This window comes from Capsicum annuum, chromosome 3 (genome assembly GCF_002878395.1).
Source record: "Capsicum annuum cultivar UCD-10X-F1 chromosome 3, UCD10Xv1.1, whole genome shotgun sequence".
Classification (NCBI taxonomy): Eukaryota; Viridiplantae; Streptophyta; class Magnoliopsida; order Solanales; family Solanaceae; genus Capsicum; species Capsicum annuum.
This window is the reverse complement of record NC_061113.1, coordinates 71,541,545-71,561,455: the sequence shown is the minus strand read 5'-3', so window position 1 is coordinate 71,561,455 and position 19,911 is coordinate 71,541,545. Positions and strand designations below refer to the sequence as shown.

The window sequence follows — 19,911 nt, the reverse complement described above, 5'->3', positions numbered from 1 at the left end:
CCCATTTACTCCACAATTTAGACAAAAATGGAATTGTGATGCTAGAATCTTAGGTAGAGATGAGTGATATTTTAGTAGGTAAATTAACACGCCAGATCGTGAAAGAATAGTCATATGCCCCAGAAGATAGAGTGTTATAAGTTGTACTTCGTATTCAGGTATCTACTTCAAAAGAAACTTGTTTAAAATTACCTATAGGTGGTAGGGGCGGGTTATTGATGTGAGGAGGATCAAAAAAAGGGGTGGTTCTAGTTATATCCTAAAACAATTCATGTATATATTTCAAAGAAATGTGAAATCAAAGTAGTCAATAAACTAGTCGAAAGACACGAAAATAAGGGTATTATTTCTAAAATTTTGACTAAACAAGATATGCCTTATTTACAAGATTGAAGATCCATTGATATGGTCTTTAACCCATTAGGAGTACCTTCACGAAATAATGTAGGATAGATATTTAAATGTTGACTAGGGTTAGCAGAGATTATGCTAGACAGACATTGTAGAATAATACCTTTTGATGAGATATATGAACAAGAAGTTTCGCGAAAACTAGTCTTTTCTAAATTATATGATGCCAGTAAGAAAACATCGAATCCATGGGTATTTGAACCCAAATAAAAAAAATTGCTATGCTACCATAAGAAGAGCCGATTGGGATTGTTTGAGCAATTTATGTAATCAATGACCTCTTGCCAATTGATTCTGAGTAGCTTTATCGAGAACAAAAGCAAATTGTGTAAAGGCTTCTAATTATGAGAATTACACTAGTTCTAATTTTAATTTACCAGCTACTTGTTTCATGGATTTTATTTGAGCTGTGGACCCCACTCTGGAAATGGAGATGCCCATATTAATAGTAGTTCTAATTCCAGAATTTAATAAGTCAGCGGATAAGTAGAATTGTCCATCAGTAATGGAAATTACATTAGTAGGAATTAAGCTGAAATATCTCCTGATTGAGTTTCAACTATTGGTAAGGCATTCATATTTCTTTCACCTAAACAAGAACTTAATTAGTGGATCTTTCCAAAAAGCGTGAATGTAAATATAAAATATCTCCTGGATAAGCTTCACGATCGGGCGATCTTCGTAATAGAAGAGACATTTGGTAATAAGCTTGCACTTTTTTTGGAGAGATTGTAACACCCCAAAAATGGGTCCCGAGATATCACACAATGCTTAGGGTCACAAGTGATCCCAATCTAACCCTTCTACTGGAATATTTATAAGCAACTGAATAAAATTACAAATCTGAACAAAATCAGCAAAAACACAAAACTTTAATGAACTGAATCAATACAAATTTGAATTTATAAGATTACAACTCTGCTGTTTACAAAAAAAAACTAAAATTAAATACATTAACACTACTGACTGTCTATGAAGCCTCTACTAGTACTGACTATAGGTAGCTGGGCCAGGACTCCCAACTATCCCAACTCAATATGACCGAATAAAGAAATTATAATACATCTCTAACTGTACAACTAACTCATGCCCTTGAATTAAAGGGACTCATCACTTGCTGACTGGAAGCTGCGAATTGACTGAATATGGTATATGCACTACAAATTGTACCTACATTATGAGATAATGTAGCAGATAGACATATACGTGGATTAGTACTTTGAGAAAGTACTGAGTATATAGGGGTGTATGCAATAGTTAAATAATATCATCACTCTTTATAGAAATCATGCATGCTAATATAAATGTCTTACATAGCTTGAATAAATCTGAAATATAAATCTCATAAATCATAAATCATGAAACATATAGTATAAATCTCGTGAGTCATTAAACTTAGTTTTTAAAATCATTATTCTCCTCTTATTCTCCAAACTTGCAAATGGAAGAGATCTCAAAACAATAACCCTCAAAACTCATGCTTTTATCTTGAGGAGAATAGGAGACTTCTTTTGAAACTTGAGGACTTAAAAGACTTGATATTATAGAATTTTGGGACTTTAGAACTTTGTAACTTTGGGATTGGGAGTTTCCTCTAACCGACATAAAACATGTGAGCTAATATCGAGTCCAACATCTTACACACATTGGGGAGTGCTATTCTACCCTTGTCATAGAAATAGAACCTTACCTTTAGTGATCACTATCTCGGCTTCGGGTCCGTAAATCTCAATCCTATGGTGGGATGTAGTTCTTGGGCATGAGACCTTGGAATCATACCCAACTCGGTGCTAAATAGTACTCCCATAAGTAGGCTCAGAACTTTTAGGAAATCCACCTTAAAATAGCATAAGGGTTTATAATAAAAAACAATTACGCATCTATTTGCTATAAATCATGAACTATATGAATAATGTGGATTCCTTATCTTAGCTTAGGATCAAAAGATCAAGTCTTTCTTATCAAAGCATGGTAAAAACATTAGCTTCTTGAAATATTAAAACTCAATCTTAGAAATTAAAGCTCATGCTTCAAACTCATGTTAAAACATCTTAAAATTCATGCTTGATAACATAAACATTCATAAATCATATTAAAATCTGGAAATTTAAAAAATGCTCATAAAAATATAAACAAAATCATGAAATTTATCTTCAACATCTCTCAAAAACTCAAAATCTTGTAAATAGTGATAATGGGCATGAATCCTAATTTAGAACTCATATATAAACATTCAAAATCATAGAAAAACATCCAAATCAATATGCTTCTTGAAAATACTTCAACACTATCAAAATAATAAAATCAAGAATCTCAATATCACACTTAAACTCACTTTCAAAAATCTAGAAAATTGTGTTACACACATAAATACATAAAAATAGTCATGAATTCAATATTCAATCACTTGTAAACTTATAATCTTCAAATAATATAAATTGGGTATAAACCCTAACTTCAATTTCATGGAAAATCACATAAAATTCAGTAATTTATAAGTTGAAATAAGTTTTGGACACAAGAACAAAAGAATTGTCCTTATTGAAACCCCGCATACCTTAATTGATGATCTTGGATGAGAAAGTTCAAATCTTGGATTTCCTAGGAGGAAGTGAATGTAAAATCTTGAACTTTTGATTCTCTAATGGTGTTCTTGAATCTTCTTCTTGAGATTATTGGATTAGTGAACCAAATTCATGGTTTTTCTTGAAGGTATTGTAATGAAAGCTTGAATTTTTTAAATGGGGATTAGGGTTTGTTCTTGAGGGAGGCTTGGAGAGAAATGATGAGTAAACGGACAAATAATGCTCCCTAAGGCTTTAATTATCTATTATAGATGAGCTTGGGTGAAGTAAAGGATATTTTTTCCCTTAAAAACATGAAAACAGAACCTGGAAATTGGGTACGTGCGATAGGGCATGCGTCGCATACTAATCGCCCAATGCTACTGCCTCTATCATGAAAATGGCCATAACTTTTAGCTCGGATATCGGATTTTGGCGAAATCAATATCGTTGGAAAGATAATTCCATTACCTATAATTTAGTGGGTCTTGAGATGAAAAATTCTATTTATATAAAATGTTATAAACTTTTGAAATAGAACCTTCTAGAATCGAATATCGAATTTTGGTTGAATCAAAGGATCTTATCTCAACTTAGCTCTAAATGATTTCTATGAATATTTTTAACCTCATGAGCATTCTACACACTAGTATAAAGATCATGACACTTTTATTCATATGACAATCACTTGGATAATAACTTATACACGTAAGAATAACAGTTCATAGACTAGCCCAAAAATTTAGGGTATTACAGAGATCATCGTAAATGATTAAAGTGTGTCATTCACCATATATAAAATATTCAGCCAAGATGCTCCTCTATAAGGAGCAAGTTATTGTAATGTTGCAGGGGAATCCACCATTTTGGCCACCATAATAGTGTATTCAATCACTCCTCTTTCCTATAAAGTCATTACTACCTGGGCCACAAAAGACAGTTTTTGCCCAATAGCTACATAAACACGTATTACATTTTGACCTTGTTGATTGAGAATGGTGTCTGTGACTACTACTAGTTTACTGGTTTGTCTTTCCCCATTAATTAACTCTCGCTAAACACGTCCTATAGGGATCATCGAATCAATAGCAATAAGCCTAGTTTGAAGAGGCTCATATACAGAATGATGCAAAATAATACTCGAGGTGGCAGATTCAATTAATTAAAATTCAGAAGCTAAAATTTCACCTCTACCATCAATAGGTTTAGCTAGGGCATTTACAACATGGCCCAAATAAGCCTCACTCACGGGTATTTGAGCAATTCTTCCCATGATTCATAAAGCAAAACGTAAATGCACTCCTATGAATGTGGAAAATATACCGGATTAGATTGGCCGATTTGAATTGGAATTACCAAGCCATCCATAACTATATTAGTCAATACAAGAATTCATTTTTGTCGAACCGCCTAGTTTGGCTTTGTTTATTAGTTTATTTAGGGAATAACTCATTGCAAGATTCATCGACTAGAATCCGATTTTATTTCCATTATACTTATTTCCATTTTATTTAGTTAGTAGAACCTTCTAACTATATATTACTCTTATACAAATTCTCCTCTTTCTCTTTTGTTTTTCTCTAAACTAAAGATGGGGAATTCTAAATTAATTAATTATCTTAGTTCTTCTTTAATTAGAAATTCTTTATATATTTCTATTTTTTTGTATTAATAGAATCAGGAGGTTTTTATTTTCATTTTTTTCTTAGTGATTTAGTGATATAGAATGGAATAAGTGATCAAATAGAAGAGAATGTATAAGAACTTCCATCTCAAGATTTAGAAGATCTTGTGTTGGTATATTCCTTTTATTATTTTATTATTATTTAATAATAGTATTAGGATTCGAATCTAGATGGAGGGGTTTTTTTTGGTTGAATACAGAAAAAGAAGACTACCTTTATTGTGTTGTGCTTCGCTAGGTCGAGGCAACTAAGGTACATAAAGGAAAAGCCAATTTGATAATGAAAGTGACCAAAGATATTCGTTTTTCAAAAAACTTTAGCTTGTGCACAAATACAGCAGTCCATTCCTAAATCTTTGTGAAATCCTCTTTTTAGTTTTTCATTTCACTAGGCCCATGAATGATTTGACTTTCAAAATTCAATAAGATTGGGGATATCAAAAGAAACAGGGTCTCACTAATTATTTTATAATGGATATGAATGTGTAATTCACCTTTGAAGATTAATGACGAAAGGTTGGTTTGTTTATCTGCAATTGAAAAAATAAATATCGATTAGATCCATTGATATGCATTTTTTCTTTCATCTGCTTTAACTTAAATGATTGTCGTGAGTAAACTTATAGGAATAGTTGAATTTCACTTAGTTACTAGCAAGAAATAATAATGATGAAATAAATATTATACAATTTTTTTATATTTTAATTTTATAGGGCTATATAGACTTGAACCATAGACCTTCTCGGTAAAATAGATTAAAATTATTATTATTAAAATGATTTAAAATGTTTCAAACATCCACTATGTATCTTTTTGCATTGGCCTCTTTCATTAACTGATATTTCTGCCATTTATTTTCTTGACAGAAAAAAGATAAGGAAGTGGCTCTATATGCTGTGATTCATTATTTGGGAGCATTACCAAAGTGTTTCAAAGGTGGGATTATCTTGACATAGGTCTGTGTCTCTGGACTAAATAAACCTAATTTAAATGAAGTATCTATCATTTCTACTTAAAAAAATCAAATATGAAACTTCATACACCTTAAAGTTCATATGACGAAAAGAGATTTTTTTGAGGTCCTACTACTCATTATGCCTACCATTGAATAGACTGAGTATACACCTTATCAAGATCTCAAATCAATGATGGAGTCTGTATGGCACTACCTAAATGTACGTCCAAATTGGACCTAACCCTTTGTCAGGCTATGGTTCCCTCAAAGTTATGGAGTAAGACTTCGATTTCTCAACAAGATCGATTTTTGTGATTATATGATGAACTCCCTCAATAAACATTAGTGCGCATTTAAATAAGTTTATCTACCAACTGAGCTATAGCCTTTAGTGCTTGTGATACATATTTTATCATGTAGATAAACTCTTATCAAGATAAATATGCCATGATCAAACATCAACAATCTTTGATCTCTTTGAGTGGTATTCTTTAGATTAGTATTGCTTATAAGTAATATGATATTTATAATCCATTGACAAGGTGGGTTTCTTTTGGTTCTCTTTGGAATGATAAATGACCTACTTAACTCAGTGGTTAGAGTACTGCTTTCATACGACGGGAGTCATTGGTTCAAATCCAATAGTAGGTAAAACTTATTAGATACCAGAGTTAATGGTATCTAATAAGGTTTACAATCCACCTTTAGTGATATTTATTTTTTGATTTTGTATCTTTTTTATTTCATTTTTAAATTTGAATTTTTGCATCAGAATTGGCTTCAGTTTGATTATAATTGATTTTATTCACCCGATAGAATCTAAATAGGATTAAAAAGAGAACTTTTTATTATTCGAACGTACTAACTAGAAGTACTATCTAGTTATGAAATCAGGTTGATAGCCTCCACCCTTGTTCTAGATCATCGGAGAGCTAGATTTGCCTTAATTTTTTCTCCTTCTTTCAACCTTTTTCACATTAGCTTCTACTATTTCAAGAGTTTGCTGATCTTTTTGTGGATCAATGTCCCTACCCTTCTCCATATTATTTACTAAAATAGTGATATCATTATTGCCTATTCTAGCAAAACCACCTATCAAAGCTATCGTTAACCATTGGTTGTTAACGCGTATTTGCAAAATCCCTATAGCTACAGTTGTGGCAATAGGGGCAAGATTCGGTAAAATTCCAATTTGACCACAATTAGTTGATAACACGATTTCTTCTACTTTTGAATCCCAAATAATTCGATTAGGAGTTAGTACACTAAGATTTAAGGTCATTTCTTCAAATTTCTTTCCATTTCTAAGTTCATAGCCTTCGCGGTAGCTTCATATTACCTACCAAATAAAAGGCTTATTCAGGAAGACCATCTAATACTCTAGAAAGGATCAATTGAAATCCTCAAATTATTTCTTCTAGACCAACATATTTCCCTGGAGAACCGGTATACACTTCTGCTATGAAAAAGGGTTGTCATAAGAAATGCTTGGTATTTTGTGCACTCTAGCTACGAGTAAACAATCCTCTTCTGATAATTCATCCAATCCAAGGATAGCTATAATGTCCTAAAGTTCTTTGTAACATAGTAAAGTTTGCTTAACTTATTGGGCGGTTTCTAAATGTTCCTCACCAACGATCCGAGGTTTAACCATTGTTGATGTTGAATCTAAAGGATCTACTACTGGATAAATACCTTTGGTAGACAATCCTCTTGATAGTACAGTAGTAGCATCTAAATGTGCAAATGTAGTAGCTGGAGCAAGGTCGGTTAAATCATCTGCGAGTACATAAACTGCTTGAATAGAGGTTATGGACCCTTCTTTGGTAGAAGTAATTCTTTCTTGTAAAGAACCCATTTTAGTACTTAGGGTCAGTTGATAACCCACAACAGAAGGCATTCTACCTAATAAGGCTGATACTTCAGATCCTGCTTAGACAAAACGGAAGATATTTTCAATAAATAGAAGTACGTATTGCTCATTAACATCTAAGAAATATTTTTCCATAGTTAGGGTAGTCAAACAAACTCTCATACGAGCTCTTGGTGGTTCATTCATTTGACCATAAACTAGGGCCACTTTTGATTCTGTAATATTTTCTTCATTAATCACTCTGGATTCTTTAATTTCCATGTAAAGATCATTTCCTTCCCGAGTACGTTCACCCACTCTGCCAAATATGGCTATGCCCCCGTAAGCTTTAGAAATGTTGTTAATCAATTCCATAATGAGTACTGTTTTGCCCACATCAGCTCCTCGAATAGTCTGATTTTTCCTCTATGACGATAAGGGGCTAAAAGATCTACTATTTACTTCATATTTCTAAAATAGATAATTTTGTATCCAACTGTTCTTTAGATCATATCTTGACAGTTTCTATAGTTTTTAGTTCATACTATGAGGGCTGGTCATTTTAATCCTAACCCTAAGAAAACAAATAAGTCACACACTAAGCATAACAATTATATCAAATTGTCAATCAAATTTTTATTCAACCTTATAGAATTAAGAATTCGAAATGTTCCCCTTGATTGATTAGAAAAAGAATGAATTGGTCTTTTTTGTCCAATCATTGGATAAAGGGGAAAGACAAGTAGTAAAATTATTCCTCGTCTAGAAATATCCAATTTTTGATGCCCAATAATCCATAGATAGTGCGAACTGTATAAGAGCAATAATCAATTTTAGCTCGAATCGTTTGTAGGGGAACCCTACCTTCTCTGATCCATTCGACACGTGCAATTTATTTTCTGTCGATACGCCCAACAATTTGTATTTGAACTTCCTTTTGTATCTGCTTGTTCTATTAATTCAATAGCCTTTTTCATTGCTTTTATTCACCGTAGTACCTCCATTGGCTTCAGCTTTTCTAATGACTAAATTGGTTTGGCTGAAACCCATATTGTAACTAGCATTTACTGCTGCTGAATAAACCAATTTCAAAATGGGATAACATGCTCGATAGGGCATGAGTTCTAGTATCATAAGTGTTTCCTCATAGGAACATCTGCGGATTTGACCAATTAATCATCTTGCTTTGTCAACAGACATAGATATATGTGGACCTAAAGCATATACTTCCATTTTTTTCTTATTTAACATAAGATTTTCCTCCTCCTCCTGAATCATAAGCATCTAGTTTTTTTTATTAATATTAAAGTTAAGAACGAGATCTATTATCGCTTTTTTCATGACCACTAAAATTTAATGTAGGTGCAAATGCTCCCAATTTATGGCCTACAATACTATCCGTTATATAAATAGGAAAATGCTCTTTTTAATTATGGATAGCAATAGTGTGACCAATCATTATGGGTATAATGGTAGATGCCCAGGAACAAGTTACTATTATATTTTTTTCTGCTTTTGTGTTAAGCTTATCAATTTTTTTAATAAATGATTGGCTACAAAGGAATTCTTTTTTAGTGAACATGTCACAAGTTTACTTCTATTTTTTTTTCTGTAAAGTTTTTGTAAAAACAAAAAATTAAATTCGATTTTCTCTCCTATTTACTAAGGCAACGAAGAATCAAATTATCACTATATTTATTACTTTTTCTACTTCTTCTTCAAAGTGCAAGATAACCCTAAAGGGTTGTGGGTTTTTTTCTACCAATAAGGGCTCTCCCTTTACCACCTCCATGGGGATGGTCTACCGGGTTCATAACTACTCTTCTTACTACAGGATGCTTACCTAGCCAATGCTTAGATTCGGCTCTATCCAAACTTTTTTGGTTTACCCCAACATTCCCCACGTTTCTGACTAATGCTGAGCACTTTTTCGATATCAAACGGACCTCCCCAGAATATAATATTAATGTGGCTGATTTCCCCTCTTTTGCAATTAGTTTTTCTTTAGTACCCGCTACTCTAGATAATTTTCCACCCTTCCCAAGTGTAATTTCTATGTTATGTATGGTCATGTATAAGGGCATATCGGTTCAAGTAGATTTTTCTTTTGATCAATCAAAACCCTTCCCAAACTGTACAAACATTCTGGATTTAGATGATGATATCTATACATATAGATCTTATATATATCATAGAATGAAGTAACACATGGATGGATATATATATAAATCTAAATCTACCAAATCACTCATGTTATGATCTTCTAGATCTTGGGTCTTCCTGTTTGGTCATCTGGCTTATGTTCTGTAGCATTCAGATCGAATGACTCTATGAAATTATGTGGATACTTCCACATATTATGGGTAATGTAAGAGACATCTCTATTTCTCCCCAGGGAATCTTTAGAATTCCCACTGCTAAACTTTCAATTCACCTCTGACCATCAAATAAAATGTGAATAACCCATTCTTTTTTTTGAAACAAGGGTCACTTTCGGGTTTTTCGGTGCTTTAAATAATTTTGTCTTCTCCATAATACTATATCTCTAGAGTCAATAATTTTATATTAGGAACTACTGAACTCAATCACTTGCTGCCGTTACTCTTCAATTTTCTATTGAAGTCCTCCCTTTCCTTTTCTATTTGTATTTATTTATCAATGCTTGCATCGAATTCCATGTTCTTTAACAACAAAACCTCTTATTTTATTGATCTTAGAAATAAAAATTGATCTTTCAAATAATAAATTCGGGCATTTCTGTTGGTTTTCCATTTTTCATTGGAACTCTTCTAAAGATAACAAAGAAATCAAGTTTTCTTCTCTCACTTAACTTGATTTAATCCATTATGGATTCAATAAATCTAAGTAAATAGTAGTTTTTTTTCCACTTATTCTTTATTTATTCTCTCATCTATACTTTTTTATATCAATTTTATTTGGTTTGGATTATATTGTAGTGCCAATCCAACACGTCCTTTTTTTATTGTTTTTAATTGAATTTTTTTTCAATATTTATATTGGCAACAATGTATTGAACTAACATAAGTCATTGTGATAAGTTGATAAATGAAGTGGATATATTTAGATTTATTTTATCTTTTAAATTAATTAGAAAGTGTGAATTTATTTTTTTTAGATTTCTTGTTTCAATGGTTTTTAGTTGTCTTGTCTAATATCTTTATTTTGTTTTTCTTCGGATTGGATCTAAACTATTTTTTTGATATCTGTTTTGGGTTGCTAACTCAATGATAGAGTACTCAACTTTTAAGCGCGGCTAGTGTCTTTTACGCATATGGATAAAGTGAGGGATTCATCCATACTCTCAGTAAAGTTTGGAAGACTACGATTGATCCTGAAAGGGAATGAATGGTAAAAATAGCTTTTCATATCAATGAAAAGTTCTAAAAATATTTCACTGTTCCTAGATGGGTATAAAATCATGTTAGAATTCTTGGAACGGAACAAAATAAAGTTGGGTCGAATGAATAAATGGATCGAGCTTCCAACAAGAGTCTATTATATTGAATTTACCCGATAGTCCCCATTTTAGGAACGTCCCATGCCAAAGTCACTGAATGGGTAAGTCTCTAATCCCTGGACTATGTAATATACTTTATCTACAGGGTTACAGGTGGGCATTTTACCAGAGGTTGCTAATCTACCCTTGTATGATTCCTATTAAAGCATATACTCGAGGAGTGGGTGCAGGGTGGATGATTTAAAAGTGGACTCCCCATTCATTAGATAGAGAAGATCACCAAGATCTTGCAATCTGCTACCGAATTATTCTAATTCAGAATGCTCATTGAATAAGCATTCTCAATATTATGCCTTAAAGAGGACTCGAACCTCCACGCTCTTTAGAACGAGATTTTGAATCTCATGTGTCAACCATTTCACCACCAAGGCATCTTAAAAGTGAATCGTATTCAATGAATATGATATGTATCTAGTGTGATGTACGGAATATATTATAAAAGTAGACCTATTGATTGGTCATGTTATATAGGACCGAGTTAGACATCCAATTGCTTCAATTTGAATAATCTGGAGAATGCAATACCTGATATATATATATAGAAAAGATGGACAATCAAACCTATTTCTCAATTCACTCAACGAGGTGAATAGGGTCCCAATAGATATATGTAAAAAATAGGTCCGATTACGCGTATTCCTAATCCTAAATGGAATGTAACGATGTAGGGATCCATATGTAAACATAGTATCTATTTAGATAGGTCTGAATAGCCCCTTCTCATAATGAGAATGTATATAACCCTATTCTGGCCTAGTCCCATATGAAATGAACTTATAATCATGGAATCGACTCAATCATCAGATTATAAGTTCATAACCCTAGGCTATTCCCATTTTGGGAGGAATAGATCTACTAATTCTTTGATTTCGGTTAGTAAGAGGGATCTTGAACTAAGAAATAGACCCTAGTATCTAAAAAAAGGCTATCCCGGGCAATTATAATAATCGGATTCACTGATATTCCTTGTATAGTATATACTATCATGCATATTTTCATAATTCGATGGAATTATTTGATCTTAAAGGGGATCTTCTATAATTCTGCACATGAGGGGTTATTTCTTAGTTTCGTCCAGTTATTAATAACTTGATTATCTTTAGACAATAGTAGATAGAAATAGAACTTGTAAGGAGTCCTATTAAAATAAAGAAATATAGAAATGCCTGTCATCCACACCAGAATAAATAGAGTTTTCTGAAAACACTTGCTAGTGGAGAAATACCTTCTAGGGATAAGAGACATCAAGCTAAATGGAGAGCCAAAAAAGGATCTTTTATGTATAATCCTGAATACTATCGAATGTTAGCAGTTCTGATACGTAGACCAAAAATACAATGCAAGTAAAGGTTCCTAGATTCATGGAGATATAGAAAAACATATAAGTTAACATGCTTGCATATCTATTATTTGAGTCTCCAACAATTATTCCAATAATTTCAAATCCGATTTAGCCTATGGATAAATATGAAAGCATACGTTTCATGCTTGTTTAAGTAATAACAATGAGATTTTCCAATACCATGCTAAGAATAGCTAGGATTTCCAGAAGAAGATGCCAATTGTTTGATGAGAAATAAATAGGAATATCAAAAATTCAAGTGGTTGAAGCTGAAGTAGCTACTTTCGAAGTAATAGAAAGAAAAGAAATGATTGGAGTGAGAGAGTCAGAGTCGAAAAGATGATTCCTCACTTCTTTCTCTCATTTAAAATCATGCATGAGACTTTTATCTCATATGACTCCTAAGTGATAAAAGAAAGAATAACCCATTTTCTTTATTTCTTGATTACCTTCCTCGCGTATGTATAAGATCGAATCCATTTTATTTCTAAAAAGGATTACTAATCCTTAACTTTTCAAAGAATCCTTCATCAGTGGTTGTGAATGACTGATTTTTGCAATCTTTTCAACCTTTGTTTCGTAGGAGCAAGTAAAAAAGATTGAGAAATAGAACCATCTAATTTAATTCATTCTCAATAGCCGTGAGATAACATCTTAGGGTGATTCTTTTGTTGATGAATAATCATATTATACTCGTAGTCTCTAAAGAATGAGAACCAAATATGTAGCATATACATCAAGAATTCAAGTATTGTATACATTATTAGTCCGATCCTTTGTAAGATCTACCCATAATAATGAACTTACAAAATGAATCTATTTATCATACAGAGATTTGTCATTCTTGAGCCTGCTTTACCTTAATTATTATTTGAACAAGTAAAAGTTCTGTCTTGGTCCGAGTGGGGATAGCATTTCTGTTCTACATGACCATGCAGTTTTGAAAAATCCAAATATCTCAGATATAGATACAAAATTATCTATTTTTGAAACATGAATTAAAGTAGTAGATCTTTTATCGCCTTATCAGCATAGAGGAAAAATCAGACTATTCGGGGGAGCTAAAGTGGGTAAAACAGAACTCATTATGGAATTAATTAACAATATTGCTAAAACTCACCAGGGTGTATCCGTATTTGGCGGAGTGGGTGAATGTACTTGGGAAGGAAATGATCTTTACATGGAAATAAAAGAATTTAGAGTTATTAATGAAGAAAATATTGCAGAATCAAAAGTGGCCCTAGTTTATGGTCAGAAAAATGAACCACCAGGAGCTCGTATGAGAGTTGGTTTGATTGCCCTAACTATGGCAGAATATTTTTGAGATATTAATGAGCAAGACATACTTCTATTTATTGACAATATCCTTCGTTTTGTCCAAGAAGAATCTGAAATATCAGCATTATTGGGTAGAATGCCTTCCGCTATGGGTTATCAAGCGACCCTAAGTACTGAAATGGGTTCTTTACAAGAAAGAATTACTATAGCCCTCATGGGGCTTGTCAACCACTGTCCTTTACTTTAGCCTTCTTAGGGCTTCTTATTTACTTTAGCCCTCGTGGGTATTGCACTTTAACTTAGCCCTCTTAGGCCTTGCTCTATATTATGTGACTTTAATTCGAATATTATAATTCTGATATTCATACTTGTCAAGGTCAGAGAATATTATGATGGTATGATTATACCCCGTAAAGCCTGAGATATAGTGATGATGGTATCGATACCCAAAAAGGCCAAAGGATATTATGATAATGTGATGATACCCAACAATGTCAAAGGATAATGTGATAGTAATATTGATACCCAGCAAGGCTTGAGGATGTAATGATGATTATAAACCCGATTAGGCCGGAGGTTAATTATGATAATGACAGTTATGATGATTATGATTATGGTATTATGGATTCTGTTGTATTTATTCTTGTATATGCATCGTCTATCACTAGTATGCACCTATGTCTACCAATTGGTATGCGTTACAATATAGATATAGGTAGTGACTTTTCCTTGTGTTGTTGTATGCTATGTGAACCTTTTGAGACTGGGCTAGTGGGAGTGCGCATATGCTCAATTGGGTATTTGGTGTTCTGGAATAGCCAACTACTTGTGTTGTTATTTATATTGTGATTCTTATTATTATGATTATTGTTATGTCTAACTTATGATAGATTGGTCATTCATTCAATATCGATACTTGTGGCATGATTCTAGCCTCTTCTATCTTATAATTTCATTATTATGCATGATTAATTCATGATGAGGTATATGGATTATAAAATTTTAGTAAGTTAGTACTAAATCCTGGTAGGCTTATAATGATGCCATAAAATAAAGATATGATGACCTATGTTTCACTTCAAGTTGATCTTATATACTCTAGCTATATGTATCTATGGTAATACCGTATATCTCTTCCTTCAATTATTCATATTGTATATCCATTCCTTTACCTTGTATATATATATATAATCTTCTTTATTCCTTTATTCATTTATTCGTGAGGGATATATGCTATAGTGTTAATATTTTTTAGCATAGCTGGAGTAAGATAGTTTATCATTGATACTTCCTTATTCTTATTATATTAAACTCTTGGACATAAATAGTATAATTTTCCCTTATTATACCAAAGTCTTGTTATATGATTTCTAGTCTCTTGGGTGTAGTTTACATTTTGTTTATATGATGTATATATCTTCTTTATCTTTGGAGCTCAGTTGGCAGTTGCCTAATGAGTACCATTCATTTGGTACTCATACTACACTTATGCTGCATGTAGATTATAGTATGGGTTATCTCTATTGATGTGTACATGTGCGGAGCAGCCATGATTCAGAGACTTAGATCCTGATGCTCAAAGTATTACTTATCTCTCTCTTATGTAATAGACTAGTCTCTATGTTCTATTCAGAGATAAGTTGTATCAGTGTAATTCCCTTTGAATTTCATTCTTTGTACTCTTATTATAGTAGAGGCTATTGTACTGATACCACTAGGTTTTGGGATTATATAATGTAATTACTTCTTTATTTCATTCTCAATTCTTTTCCTTATATGTATTGTAGTCCATCACTTTCCATTTTGAAATATGGGTTTGGCTTGCTTACCAGTGGGTTAAAGTAGGCACCATCATGACCTAAGAAATTTAGTTGTGGAAAATTATGTTTTCTTGAAACTTTTTGGGTAATAAAGTGGTGTTAGTGGTCTTTTATAAGGAAAAATGACTCATATTTGGGAAATTAACAAGGCATAAATGTGTCTGCAATTTCATTACTAGTATTAAGGGGGTTGGGAAAGGAAATGTGTTTAGTATGAAAAAACTCTATGCAGCCATTATCTTACCGATATAGCAGTATTTTCTCTATTATAAAGGTGCCACTATAGCGACATGTAGGATTCTATAAAGACATGGGTGAGGCATTGGCAATTCAATGTTTTCCTCTATTTTAGCCCGCATGTTTGGCTACTTTATTTTGATATTTGAGTAAGGTTTATTGAATTAATATAAAAATCATGTAAATTCCATACAAGTATGTTATATTATTAATGTAGAAAGGGAAAATTAGCATCCATGTGTAGAAAAAGTAAGGAAAGGAAAGTATTATGTCTAGTACATACCCCAAATAGGGGGAAACCAATCACTATTATTAAATAAGAGGGAAAAAGAAAAAGAAACCTAACGGGGTGCCCTATCTATCATAGGATACTGGGGAAGGGTTGTCTCTTTCCACATAACTCAATAAGGGATGTTCCCTTAAATCCTCCAGCCCCAACTGGGGAATCTCCTGGTTGGGTGCCACATGCTTGATCATGACCTTTGTGGTATTCTAGATTTTGGAAAGAAAACAATCTAAGAGTGTCTCTACTTCTTCTTATTTGAGCTCTAAGTAAAGCATTAAAATATCAGGACAGTGAAAAGGGCAATGAAACTTAAAGGGCCTTACTTAAAAGACCTTCTAACTATTGCCAAATCTACCTCCAGCTAGCTACTATGGATCGGGGAATAGAACAGGAAGGAAAGGGAATCATCATGATCATCCTCGTCTACCTCGAGGGATTTCTCCACTACTTTGGTACTCTCTACCTCTCATGTCATTATCTTCTGGGATTAGGGCACTCTCAAAAAAAGTGGGTGAAAGGGAATTTCTATCTTTTCCACTATAACATTACGATCCTCTGGTACCCCAACCTACCTGTACAACTCTGATACTAATCCTTTGAAAAAGGGGCCTTTCTTAGTGCCTTGATAGAAGTCATTTATCTCCATTATGATTTGTTCCCCATATTTATCTTAATTTATCATATCGCAAATGACACCACCTAATACCAAGGGTAGGTAATGTTGACTGTATTGATCAATGGATGAATCCTGAGTTATCAGATTAAGCTATATCCAAGCATTAACTTAAAAGTAAGCACAGGTACACCTTAAGTTAAAGGCTAGTAGACCCGCTCTCTAAACTTCTCCCAAACTAGAGGGTCATATAGCCATATTATGTTTGTCTCTATGGACTTTGTCATGTAATCAACATTTTATATGTAGGTATAACACTCTAGATGTTTGTCCCTGGAAGATTTCAAAAATTTTATCCTCACTGCCAAGACTACGACTCTCTATATGAGTCATAGGGAGTCTTATTGGGCTTCAAGGACCTAATCAAAGCCTGGAAATTAGGTTGGCATAGAATTTCTGCTATGAATATGTCTAGGGTTTACTATTCATAAGGACTCAAAATGACTCATATAGTGTCTTTCATAGCTTAACCACTGTGACATCCAAAGGTTTCTACTGTAACAACGACTAGACCATGCGAGTCATAATGATAGAGTATAAGTCTTATGGTATGGATCATACCCAATAAGTGTTGGTGATCATGGAATATCTATAGACTACGAGTGGGATTTACGAGTAGTAAGCTAAACCTATAGTTGTTAGGTCACTCGTAGGGACTGGGCGGTCAATTTTTAGTCTTTACATTATGGGCATTATGGTAAATTTCCCCTTTCCCTTACTTATACCCCACAACCATAAACCACTCAAGGGGGTTATTTCATATTCATAACACAATCAGACTCTCAAACTTTCAAAAACTCCAAGGTCAAGATACTTAGAATTTCTAAGAAGTTGGTCATCCAAGGTCTCAAGGGTAGATTTCTCGCTATAAATCTTTGTATTTATGGCATGTTACACTTCCCCAATTCTCAATTTACGAAAATCATGTGTTTTTGCATGGTTTATATTGTATGTATTTAAATGTGGGTTTTGTTATGGTTGAGGGTTTTGACATGGTGAATTTTTAAATTATTTTCGTATGATTTGTTATGCATTACTTATTCTTTATGCATGGATATGGTGAAAAAAATAAGGGGTCATGGTTTCTCCCAAATAGGTGTTTTAAAATTTTGAATTGATTTTGAATAATTGTGTTCCCTCTACCCACTTGTGTAAATGGACTTAAATTGTGAAATTATAACTTATTTTGACTTACTCACCTATGTTATCATATTGCATTAATGATTAAACACTGAACATAGATTTTGAAAGCCTTGTTGGCTATTTTTGGATTTAACAAACGAAAAAGGTTGAGGTATTCCCAAAGCTAGTGTGATTGTTATGGCATAGAGATAAGCTTATAAATATTAAGGTATGACAACACCCATGGTGTTCCTTAATGGTTGGTTCTTTGCTTAATAAATATATTATGTGAAACATATTTTAAATTAGGCTTAATGGGGGTTATGTGGCGAAGTCGTAAAGGTGTGGGTCTCAAAAGACTTATACTGGAAACTCATGTTTGCCGATGTGATGTTTGGTCCTTATGACTCTGAGCATAGGTGACACTTGATATATATATTCAGGATAGGTAGTAGCCTTTATGGCTTAAGTTTTCCCTCGATTTTTCTTTAATACGTACGGCTAACATGTACTAGGGTCCTTTCTGTAGGGGAGCTTAACCCATGTTGCCCATGGGTTCCTTTTATGATAGTTAAGCTATATATTCTAGGATAATATTTTACTTTATGCTAAGCTTTGTTCCCTATCCCGACATATATTTATGTATGTATGTGATGGTGTTTACAGTGTTTTGAATTGGACTTGCCTTGGAATTATTTTATCACCTATCCCTGAATTACATAATATTGCTCAATCCACTAATCATCTCCAATCACTATATCACCATAAAATATAGGCACCAGAGATAACACTATTTTTCCTACACAGTGCTAGGTAGATCGTCTCAGTTCATCGGTCGTTGTGGTGAAGTGGTGAGCTTTCATTCTCTGAAAGACTCGGTCATTTCATCAGTTTCCTACAATAAACTATAATTGAAGAGTTTAGACAACCATTAACATTCTTATTTTCATTGTCATTTTTTGGGTCGGGGGCATGTCCTAACTTAGATTAGTTTTTGATATTGTTTAGAGGCTTTGTTGATATTACTATGGATTAGGTCGTTATGATTGACATTATTAGATTTCTTAAGTTTATTATAATCTATCTTATTATATTTTTGAATTTTAGTTGCTGCTAGGTGTTCTGTTCTATTTGGCTAGGAAAAGAAGGTGGTCTCCGATCCTCAAAGGACTTAAGATATTCATCATGGCCAGACCCTGGCTGGGATCATGACAAAGTTGGTATCAGAGCCAGCTTTGGTGTCATTGGGTGTTCATAAAGTTGTGTCAAGTAGAGTTTCTTTTATGGGTGTGTAGCGCGACAGTTATAAGGGATAGTCTATGATACATTTATGTATGTTTCCCTTTCTTGTTGTTCTATTTCATGATACTAAGTCTAAAATCCTTAAATCTTCTCAAGTTCCTATATGTTTACTTTTCACAGCATGCCTCCCAGAAGATCTGATGCTTGTTGAAACTCTTCTATCCTATCTAAGGACAATGTTGATGAAGCTCATACTATGTATGAATTTCATACCTAGTCTAGAGCTCCAGCTCCTGATTATACTACCCCACACAGAGTTCCACTAATTTTATCTAGCCCTTCTCGTACACTGCAAGCTGATGTGTCCAATGCTTAGTTTTGTCATTCCATTTATTTATTTTCCTAGTTGTTGTCCTCTTAGATTACGTGTATTTTCTCTGTTGTTCCATCTTATGAGGTTACTAGAGATTGCCAATTTATGAGGCTGAGACTTCTAAATTTCACTAGTTTGAAGGTTGAGAAGGATCCTTAAAAATTTATTGATGAGATAGAGAAGATTCTCATGTGATGCATACTTCTAACTCTGAAGATGTGAAGTTCGCTGCATACCAACCGAAGGATATGGTGTATTAGTGGTATAAAGAGTGGGATTAGTCTAGGGGTGAGAATATGGAATTGGCTTTATGGTAGAATTTCTATGGTATTTTTTTGAGCACTTATTTCCGTAGGAGTTAAGGGAGGCAAAGGCTAAGGGATTCTTGAATTTGAAGCAAGGCAAGATGACTGTGAAAGTGTATTCCTTGAAGTTTGACTAGTTGTCCCATTATGCTCTTGAGCCAGTATTTAGTATGAGGGCTTACATAAGGAAATTTGCTTCAGGTTTGTATCGAGACTTGGTATTGGAGTG

General features: G+C 33.2%; 2 pseudogenes; both read right to left on the bottom strand.

Annotated features, from left to right (window-relative positions):
- Window positions 1-630: 630 nt before the first annotated feature.
- LOC107865357 lies at window positions 631-6,729 on the bottom strand (annotated as a pseudogene).
- Window positions 6,730-6,892: 163 nt separating this feature from the next.
- On the bottom strand, window positions 6,893-7,933 carry LOC124896535 (annotated as a pseudogene).
- Window positions 7,934-19,911: the final 11,978 nt, after the last annotated feature.